This window comes from Microtus pennsylvanicus, chromosome 14 (assembly GCF_037038515.1).
Source record: "Microtus pennsylvanicus isolate mMicPen1 chromosome 14, mMicPen1.hap1, whole genome shotgun sequence".
In the NCBI taxonomy this organism is placed as follows: domain Eukaryota; kingdom Metazoa; phylum Chordata; class Mammalia; order Rodentia; family Cricetidae; genus Microtus; species Microtus pennsylvanicus.
The window spans coordinates 8855035-8865984 of NC_134592.1; the positions used below are offsets into that span (position 1 = coordinate 8855035).

A 10950-nucleotide genomic window follows, 5' to 3' on the forward strand; every position below is an offset into this window, starting at 1 on the left:
ATCACCTTACTCACTGAGCTATTTCTCCTAGGTATGGTTGTCCCTCTGCTAAGGGGCTGACTACCCTCTGAAGGTTGAAAAGACCACCTTATACCTGTCAAATGCATGGTCAAGTGTTTTCCAAAGGGGCATTTAGTTTCTATCCAGAGGACCTGCGGAAGGGGCTAAAGTCTGTATGTATGGGGAGCTGGAGAGCTCCCAGTTCTCTCTGCTGTAACCAAAGCCACCCCACAGCGGGGACAGGAGACAGGTCAGCCTTCCTAAGCCTCAGTTTCCTCCTGTGTCACACTCAGGCATCTGTGAGAAGTGCCACCAGGGGGCTGTAGAGGGACGCTGCAGGGGCAGGTGCCCCCACCAAAGCCCACAGCAAGAAGGGGGCAGCTTGCCTTTGTCTTGACAACAGGAAGAGGGGGGAATGGGGATGAGGCCAGGGGCCCCTCCTTCTGCCCAACAGCCCAGATGAGGTGGCTGTGTGGGTGGGCGGGCAGAGGCTCTGGGGAAAACAGTGAGTCACCACCGGCCAGAGCCTGAAAGGAGCATGTCCCTCCCGGCTGGAGAGAGCGGTGGCGGCAGGTTTCATGGGTAATTATGTAATTTATGAGTCTCCTGCTCCTGGCTCTGTCTGAGTCAGCCGGGCTGAGTCGTGACCAAGCTGAGGCCCAGCAATGAGAGGCGCGTGGGCACAGGCTGTATCCCAGGATCTGGCTTCTGCCCCTGGGAGCTCAGCTTGTGCTGAAGGAGCTGGAAGGGTGGGGGCAGGTTTATGTGAGACCCCAGGATGATAGGGGTCTTTTCGTGTTTCTGGTTCTTTAATCAAACTATGGGGCTGGTCCACAGGGGTCAGGAATCCAGTTGCGAACCCCTGCTTTGGGGTGTTGCTTTCAGCAAAGGGCTTGCAGGACAGAGTCATCCCAGGAGGCCCCTCCTGAAGGAGTCCAGACCATGCTGTTAAGCCCCCAATCCCACTTAAAAGTCCCTCTGAACACAGACACGTAGGCATATTTACATTCTATGATATATGTTTATTATTCAAAGGGCTCCACACACTGAGACTTGAAAGCCAAGAGCAGAAATCTTTTCTTCTCCCCATGCTCAGTCCCCTGGGTCTGCCCCCCCCCCCCACCTCAGGCTCCTAAGCAAGGGCTGCTCAGGTCCTGCTGAGATCTAAACTGCAAGGCTGGGGGCGGGGAGGCAGTTGTAAAAAGCAGGGGCTATTGATTGGGGGTGGGGGTGCTCAGAGACGGATGGCACAGGGTGTGGCAGGGGTACTGGATCCCACTGGGTCCTGGGTGGTCCTGGTCCTCTCCCTGAGGGGCATCTTCTCCAGTCAGACATCTTCATTGCCTTCAGCAGGAGATCCAGGGGGGAAAGGCAGCAAACAGGAGCAGAGCAGCTGCTGAAAGACTAAAGCAAAGAAGGCATCAGAGGGAGCAAGTTTCTCGGGGTCACACAGCACCCATTAACTCCTGAGCCACCTGGCCGGCTGGCACAGAGACCCGTGTTCCTCCTTCACTAAGTGGCCCTGGGATACCTTCTAGCTTAGTCTCTCTGTCTGCAAGCAGCTTCCACCCAGGACAGAAAATAGATGGAGACCTCAGGCTCATACAGGTGGCAAGGCCATCTCCCCTTGTCCTTTCCACTCTCTCTCTCCCAACTGTCTTATCCCACCATGCCCTCCCTCTCTCTATTTTTCCTGGCTAAAACCCACCACAGACACCAGCACACCCGGAAAGAGATAAATAAATAAAAGAAAAACAATCGCAACTGTGAAAAGCAGTCCAAATCAGAATTCTTTTTCCGGCCTGAGTTAATTACACTTTAAACTGGCATGTTTACTGATGGGGATTTCGAGTTAGCAGAGACGCCCCCCCAACTGTTTGTACAGTAAACTTTGCAGGCTGGCGGCTCCCCCAGGCCTTGGCAGCCCTGCAGCTCTGGCTACCCTGCCTGCCAAGGAGAGCGTAGCAGAACCATGTATTTTTGAGTGTTAGAGAAAACGAAGCTGTCGCAGATGGCAGGATTGGGGTGGGGTGGGGGGCAGGGTTGGGATGTGTGCCTCCAACTCCATTCTGTGCATCTTCTACACAACTTCTGGACCCCTTTGCCCTGGGAAAACCCCATTCTTGATCCAAGCCCTAATGGAACCAAGTATTTTAAGTCCTGAGGGCAGACACTCACCAGGCCCACTGACGGCTTAAGGACAGGCCTCGGGGCTTGCTTGTAGCCATGGCTGTCCCATGGGCATACCCGAAGGGACAGCTCCAACGTAGGAATAGCAGTTGGGTAGGTGGAGTTCCTGAACATCCACTCCTGAGGGCCAATCCAGCGTCACGTGCCTACAATGGAAAGACAAGGACAACAAGCCTTCACAAGGCCTTCTCGGTATGCAACCTGGGCAAGCACAGGCACACATGCAAACAAGTTCCACAGTAGCGTCGATAAAAGATCACATGATGAACATCCGAGGGCAAGCGAGATCGTGTGTTGGGCTGGAGCGAGAAGGCTTCCTGGAGGGGGCAGGGCCTGGGGCAGCCTGCCCTCCCTCGGGGTCCCTCGCACTCCCAGCCTTGCCACCTTCCTTCTGAGGCTGCAGTTCTATGATCCTCTAGCTGCCCTCCACGTCGCTGGGATAATGAGAAAACGATGGACGAGCCTCCATCAGGCCCCATGTCCCAGCCCTCAAGCCTGACCTCGCCCATGACAAATGACCCCACCACCTCCACAGGATCTTTTCAGCAGCCCCAGCTGTAGTGTTGGTAACATTGCTGGAGATTTATGTTGTCTTCCCTGGATGTTTCTCCCTTTCCTTGTTTCTTAATTTCTTCAAAAAAAAAAAGTTTTTTTTTTATTTATTCATCCCATAAATGCTCTCTGAGTGCTGCCTATGAGCTTCCTCCCAGCTTTCGCTGCATCACCTCCCGGTGCCAGCATCTGAGTCCATTGGATCCAAGGAAGACGGGTGTTTTCTGAGCATCTATGAGCAGCCCTAGGGGTACACAGGTTCCCACAACCCTTCAAATCTTGACAAAGAAACACTACTGACTCACTAGACATGGGTCTGACTCCAAGTCCCCATGGGGACAGGACCCTACAGTCCAGAGTTCTTAACTGCTCAAAGATGTGCGAAGAGAAATTGGCCAGGAGGGGAGCAGACTCGGGGGATTCAGTCAGTCTCCGGGGACCTCAGATGAGGGATGACATCTTTAGAATGATCCTAGCCTACCCAGCACACAAGCTAAGATGTACGTAGCTCATCCATGCAGTGCTCCAGCCTCTGACAGGATGCAGCAGGCACACACACACACACACACACACACACACACACACACACACACACACACACACACAATGACAGAGACGGCTAAAGCAGACCTTCAGTAGAAGCAAACAAAACAGCCAATTCCGGCCTGATATTTAACATCCACAGTGCCCTGAGTTTCCTGATGGAGTAGGCAGCCCCATCTCAAGCCAGACAGGAATGAAAGCCTCTTAGTTAATGGGAGAAGAAACAGGTAAGTTAAAAGGGAAAAAAGAAAAGCCTGATGATTCTGGCAAGAAATGTCTTGGGTAAAGTGAGCCTGCCTCACTGTACAGAAAGACGTGGAAACCAATTCAATGAGCTGTCTGTCATCTAAGGCGCATGGGTCATTTCGAGAGGTCCATGGGGCCAGCACGAGTAGAAATGTTGAGAACACATAGCCTGGAGCCCTGTCTCCAGATGGGAGAGCTTGGAAAGTCACCCAACCTCTCTGGGTCCCAGCAAATTCCTCTTGCATAAAAAGAACCTACTCCCCTCACAGGTCACAAATACTCACTGGGGACAGCTAATACTTACCCCTACACACACACACACACACACACACACTCCCCTTAAAAACAACAAAGAAATGCACCATTGGCTCAGTCCCATCACATCTAGAAGAAGCGAGGGGTGGGTGAACTGGTTCTAACATCTGCCAGGCACAGAGAAACAGCCTCTGCTCTGTGTCCTTGGCCTACAGGGTTTCCGTGCTATCTCAGAGATAGCACGTGAATTCTCTGACCCCAGACGTACCCTCAGGGGCTTTCTTCCTGCCTGCCTGCCTGCCTGGGGGACAGACATTTTCACTTGACTCATTGGATGAGAAAAGTCCTTTGTTTGTCTTTTCTTCTCCTCAAACAATGGATAAATCTAGTAATTTTGCTTTTATTAAAGTCTGCATCAACCGAGAGGGGTCATCCTCTTTGGGTCTCCAGTGAGTCTTAAACGTGCATGCCGCTGATTGGTCGGCATCCCAGCAGACATCCCATCTCTTGTACCATCCTCCCTTGGTAGATGAGGTACCTGGGGCTTTCCCCCTCAGTGGTAAAGGGACTTGGGGTGGCCATCCTGCTGATGCTGAGGTGTGGCTGCGCTTACATTGGAGCAATTAAACTGGAAGGCCAGCAGCGGCCTCGCACACGTTTAATATATTCTAAAGATATGTCATTAACAGCAATTTCCATCTGCAAATGTTCCCATTTACTCGGGTCCCTGCATAAAATATTAGCCCTGACAGCAGATCAGGCCTGCTGCACAAGGGGCTCCATGGGCCTCTGGCTCATCGCCACAGAGGCATTCATGGAGTGGAGGGGGGTTGTGCTTAGATGAATCTGAGATCTAGCATGGGGCCCCAGCCATAAGAGTGGAGAAAAGCCTGTACACCTAGCTGACCTCTCTCTAGCTGCAGGGACTCTCAAAAGAGTGATATTCTAGGGTGGAGTAGTGGCAGGGGGGCTGGAAAACCAAACAGCCTCTAACAAATGCAAAGACTATGCAAAACCCAGCTTCCATATTTATGGAATCAGCCACCACATCTTATGGAATTCCTGCTTCACGCTCACCACCTTCCTGGGGATTAACCTAATATGGTTTCTGCCTTTGGGGACTCTGTTAGTCAATCAGCTTGCTTCATTTTTCTGTCGCTATAGACCTGGCCTGGATCCTAAGAGAGGGAAATGGGGCCAGGGAAGAAAAAAGGAGGGAAGAAGGGAAAAGACAAAGGGAGGGAAGGACAGGAAGGGAAGGAAAAAGAAAGAAAAATACAAAAGTCTGTCCATGCCTTGGGTAATCTTACAGTGTTTTTTGTTTGTTTGTTTGTTTTGTGTGGGGGTGGTATTGGCGGGGAGGGTTGTTCAGAGAGCCTTAGACCATAAAGACAGCACTAGGCAATTTGGGATAGCAGGGAAAAGGCAACTATGACCAGCTCCCAGATGAAGGGGAATGAGAAGGCCTTCCTGAACAAGAGGAAGAGACTGAAGAGAGACTATGTGCCACGTCCAAGCAAGAGTGGGCAGCCAGGCCTTTGGGCAGGACTGTGGGGGAATGGGGATGCAGAGGGGAGGGAGATACTGTCCTCTGTGGGCACAGAGGATTTTGTTGCTGAGGGGGCCCAGAAGAGGCGAAGAAGCCCACAGGGTCCAGCTGCCAAGGCGAGGGAGCTACTTGCACTGGTGGGGCAATGCAAGTCTACTCAGAAAGAACTCTTCCACCCTGGAGATCCTCACCAAATACCAACGGTTCCTTCTGGGCATGATCAGCTACTTTCTGAGGTGCCCGAGTCTCCAGGCCAAGTCTCTATGGCAAGCTCACGGGGGTAGGACAGAGATAGAGTACAAAGATGAACAAGGCATGAGTTAAGTACAGGCTAACCCCTGTCTGGGACCTGGGTCTGCTTGAGACAGGGACACAGCAGGGGTACCACTGCCTCATACGCTCAAGGGTACACTGTTGTTTCCACCAGAGAACTGGGAAAGCAACAGCTAGGGTACAGCCTCGCACACAGACTCCAGTTTCAATCAACACACAGGCTTCTATGCTGGCATCAGCAACTCAGAGTATCAGTGGTCCAGCGTAGGATGCCATCACACAGAAAGTGAGCATCTCAGAGACAAGCTACTTCAGCTGTCACCCAGCAGCATGGACACTACATAGGTGGCTTCTTCCTCTAAGATGGGCTTCCCTACCCCTGCTGAGGGAGACATGATGCTCTGAGTCAGGGTAAGTCAGATACATGCCTGACCACCAAGCTGTGTGCAGTGGGCCAGCAGAGTATGGCCCTCCCCTGACACCCAGACTCACAAAGGTGAGAACTAAGGCTAGAGAGAGGTGACCATGTAGGAAGAATGGAACTCCATCATGGGCTGTATGTACAACCAGCTGGCCTGATTCTTTCCCAACTATTACGCCATCCCTCCAAGCCCTCATGGTATTGGGAGGCACCCCAGATGCAGGGCATGCAGTGGAATGCCTTAGATAGGGACAGACACCTACTCCTGTGGCAAGAGGCACAGAAAGTGGACAGATTCCAGGCATCCATTGCACGGCAGGCCAGCGCTTCGTGGCCAGCCTGCAAGGTTGGTGTGATCCCAGGAAGCTTCTCAGGATGGGTGTGAAGCTGAGGCCCAGTGGATAGGGTGACAGGTGTCATACAGAGTCCATGCTTTCACCTACCGAGCGGTGGTATGGCACCTGGGAGGTACTGCCGAGTGACAGGAGTAACAGGTGGTATTGAAAACAGGCCATCTGTGTTATATTCGTCATTAATAAAGCGAACTCATCACAGACAACCTCTCCTCAAGTACCCAATGTTGGCTGCTGTATCCACGGAGCTTGCATCACCTCCTGAAGCTGCCCTGGGGAGGGGGTAGGGTAGATGTGAATGGTGGGAGGAGCTAGACATGGACAGCACACAGCCTATCCCACCCGGCCCAGGTTCCCGCTGAGGTAGCAACCTAGAAGCACCATATCCCATTCCCCACCCCCCAACAGGGGCTGCAACTCCAAGAACTTCTCCAAGCTGAGCGTTGATACCGAGAAAAGATCAACCATGTATTATTCGAAGTCAGCCAAGCGAATATAACACGGTCGATCTTCCTTCAAGTACCAGCAGAGGTGCTGAGCTGAGGTAGCAGCATTCTGGACGCGGGGCCGCAGCGGGCATCGACGGCTAGTGGACCAGGTGAAGTACATTAGAAACAATTACTTTCCAGCTGGTCGACCATCCGTCCCATACCCCAGAGCAAGATGATTCCATGTTCTTCCCTTAGGTGCTGGGGTCTCCAATCGTCCTCCCTGGAGGGATTCTGATACCGAAAAGGGGTTCACCGAGCAACATTCGTCCTCCAGATGCAAAGTTGCTCGGGTAACCTCTCTCCGAGTACCACGGAGAGACTTGGATGCTCAGACCAAGACTGATGCTTCAACGTGACTGGGTTTCCAGAAGACCTATCTCCGGAGGCCCTCAGCATTTGGTCCTCCCCGTTCGGTAAGGAGCCACCCTCCAACCCCTGAGAGCAATTATTCATCACCTCCCTAGCGCATCTACCATCGCCCCAGAATAGATTTCTAGAGCCTTCCCGGAAGTTGACCTCGAGACCCAGGTAGCCAGGGGCTGGCCCTGAGCAAGAGAAGTGGGCACAGTCAGGAGGTGTACACAGAACTCTGCCCATTCTCATCTTTCCCTTGCCAGCCCCAGAGACAGGGAAGCCCTAAGGTCCTGCATGCACACCCGCCACCCTCGCAGTGAGGATGCCCCCAGTAGGAGCAACGAGGCAGTGACCAACATCTAGAGATGCTCCTCTTTGGGCCCACCCACAGCGTCTTCCCCAACCAAGCACTCCCACCGTGTCATCTTTCACAGGTGGTTTAAGAGGTGACAACCAGAACTACCTGACCATTCAACCCCATAAACAAAGCAACTGAAGCTTCACAAACAAACATGAAGGGAAGAGAGGAGGAACAATTCAAGCAGATCCTAAACGGTATCTCTTCAGACACTGTAGAGCAGCTTGTCTGAAGAAGACACACAAGCATGCCGTAGGAGAGGGCCATTCAGTGAGGCTCAAGACCTGATGACATAAGCCAAAAGCAGAGTCTGGATTCTGCGCCCACCACCCGTTTTGCGAACATGGAGGGGGACCAACAGCAGAGTCCTTCCTCTGACACAGGCCTCTAGCCTTGAAGCAAGAGGCCAGTCACATGCCGTCATAAAGGGGGAAATTGTCACGGGAAGTTTTATCTAGGTGTTTTGGAAACTGACCTGCAGACCAGAGGCTCCTTCCCAAGCTGGCATCGCCTCCTGGAAGTCTTTCTAAGACCCACACGGTGGTGAGGACAATGGCTAGAGGTAGATACAAGGTCCAGGCAGCAAGCAGTGTCCAGCTTAGAACTGTCCAGGGTCTTCCTCCAAGCACCTGTCCTGTAGAGGGTTCCAGTCACTGACCAGCTCCAAGACAACTGTGTAGCCTCCGAGGTCCTTCGAAGTAAATGTCCTTCTGGAAAGAGCCACCATGAAACGCTGGTCACCTCTAAAGCAGGCCAGAAAATCCCATCACATCCCAGGTAGTACATTCAATCCTGGCTATGTCAACTCTATGATGATGTCCCATATGGTGCTAGCCTCTAGGACAGAGGGACATTCAGCACCAACAGTGGACATGTCTTAAAAGCTAATAATGCAAGTTGGCAAGACAGGAACCCAAAGGAAGGGCAGTTCCAATACCCCACTGAGCATGGAGCATCCACCCAACCCCGGAGCCAGTGTCTCACCCAGAATGTCTCCTGAGACTAGAGGGAACTGAAGAAGACTGCTCACAGGCTACATGTGCTGGCACTGGTTCCCATTCACATCCTCCAGGATCCACCAGCCTGTTACTATTGCAGTCAGCACATCTGTCTAGGAAGCATTCTGGAAAGGTTTGTGACAGGAAATAATGTTTAGTTACTCACACAAAGGACCTGCATTGTGACCAGGTCTTCCTACTAGCCCCATTGACTCCAGTCTAAGCACCAAGCACATGGATTTCCCCACCTGGCCAAAAACCACACCCCCATTGATTTTCATAAAACATGCTTCCTCCCTCCCTCCCTCCCTCCCTCCCTCCCTCCCTCCCTCTCTCTCTCCCTTTCTCTTGCTCTGAAGTAAATTCCATTAAACTAATCCAATTCCCTGTTTAGCTTCCTCGACTATGCTGTTGAGCCATTTTCATTTCTTTTATTTCCCTTGTTATTTTCTCAAATCATTTTCATTAGGATCAATTCTTTCCCATTTAAAAATCTGGACAAAGATTTGATTCCTCAATGTACATTCGTCTACGCCAATATTACTGCTCACAGTAGCCACCACTGCCACAGGCTGCCTCTCATGGCTGCCATGTCTGTAGAGACCTGTTTCCCCAGGTCAAATGTCGCAGCAGAAATGTCGTCAAGAAAATTGGATTCTTCTGCCAATTTGTAGTCAATTGAACGCATTTTCCTCCGAGCCATTCCGGTAGTTTGTGGTGTTATTTTGTGATTATTTTATGACTATTATTTAATGTAAACGGGATGAAATGCTGGCCGCCTCTATTCATTTCCTAACCCATTCAAAAATGGAGAGCAAGGTTTGGTGAGAGATGGGGAGAAAGAGAAGCACACAGGAAGTAGGATGGGGGAGAAAACAGAGGGAAGGTAAGAGGTCATGACCGAGTGAGTTGGGGTGAGGGAGACAGAGAAGGGAAAGCTGCCCTTGTCCTTAATATGTGAGCTCATTTGGCCAAGGTGTCTTCAAAGTAGAGTAGCCAGCATGTTTGGAACCAGGAGGGGGGCTAAGTGCTGCTGTGACATTGGGGATTTAGGCTGAGAAACGCCACCAAGCAGACACTGGCTTCTCTTTATGGGTTCCAGGGACCCTGTGTGTCCGCCTGTCCACACCATCTCCACCATCCATTCTAGCACATGTCATACACAGAGACCCAGAGCATTGCACCTTACCCCCAAAACCACCCCAAGCAGGCTTTGATACTCAAACAAAAGTTGCCTTTGTGTGATTCAACATCAATAAAGCGAATTCACCAAGGGCAACCTCTGCTCCAGAATCAAACGTCAGCACAGGCCGAGAGCAGCACAGCGCACCTCTTCCCAGGCAGCGCTGCCTCCCTCGGCTCTGGCTCCCTGACTCCCGCCCTCTAAGGAGGCTGGTGCTGCCTCCAGTGCAGCCCCCAGATCCAACTGCAAAACAGCCTCTCTCTTGCCTACAGGTAGGAAGAGGCTCATGGAAATGCATCATGGGTCCAGGCTTTGGCCAGCAACTGGTCACTCACCCAAAAGTGCATTACCAAGTTTGAATCCCAAAATGTGTCTCTTAGAGAAGTCATGGGTTGGGTCTGACATAGAAGGAACCATGACTTCTCTGTATGGTAGGGTCCATCTGACCCACCAATGAAGGCTGATCTAAAAGTGGTTGACTCCCTCTCCAAGGCAGCATCCTGAGAGGACAGCAAGACCCCAGACCCAGACAAACCAGAAACATCAGGGAGTACAAGGCTCTGGGACCGTCCTCCATTCTCTCCAGCTTCTGAGAGGCCTCAAAGAGGGTTCAACAGAGAAAACACATCAAACCGCCATTCATCCAATGTCATCCACACCGTGTACACCTAAGGGCACCAGAGATGAGGCTTCTGATCTCAAGGAACCTGTGCTCCAGAAGGTGGGAAGAGATCCACATGGTAACTACATTCATGCAGGGAGCATCATTATAAAATCCAATGGTTTTCCAGCTTTCCCGGGAAAACCAGGCATTACCAAAATACAGGGCACACATTCGGTGTGGGTACATACCTTATAAGCAGCCATTAACGCTCTCATACAGACAAACTGAGGCACAGACAGGTGACTCATTCAAGGTCACACCTTTAGCAAGCACCAGGGAGTAATGGATGCTGCCGAGTCCTTTCCTTCAAACAGGACACTGGAGTCAGAGGAAGGACATCAGTGTGCCAATACTACTAACCGGGGCCGGGAGATGCCCTCCCACACTCCAGGCTGAGCTGGTTTTACTTCCTAGAGTTCTCCCTGGGGCTACAACACTTAAGAAATAACGATGAACGAAAAAATGAGCGCCTGTACCCAGCTAGCCCCACCCCAGGAGTGACTCAAATTCTTCCTTCCCT

General features: G+C 51.7%; 1 long non-coding RNA gene across 1 annotated transcript; it reads right to left on the reverse strand.

Annotated features, from left to right (window-relative positions):
* Positions 1–1028: 1028 nt before the first annotated feature.
* On the reverse strand, positions 1029–8738 carry LOC142835088 (uncharacterized). The gene is made up of 5 exons (XR_012907743.1): positions 8570–8738; positions 8061–8295; positions 6473–6654; positions 2179–2336; positions 1029–1404 (listed from the first exon to the last, which is right to left on the reverse strand). It is a non-coding gene; the product is annotated as an uncharacterized LOC142835088 (long non-coding RNA).
* Positions 8739–10950: the final 2212 nt, after the last annotated feature.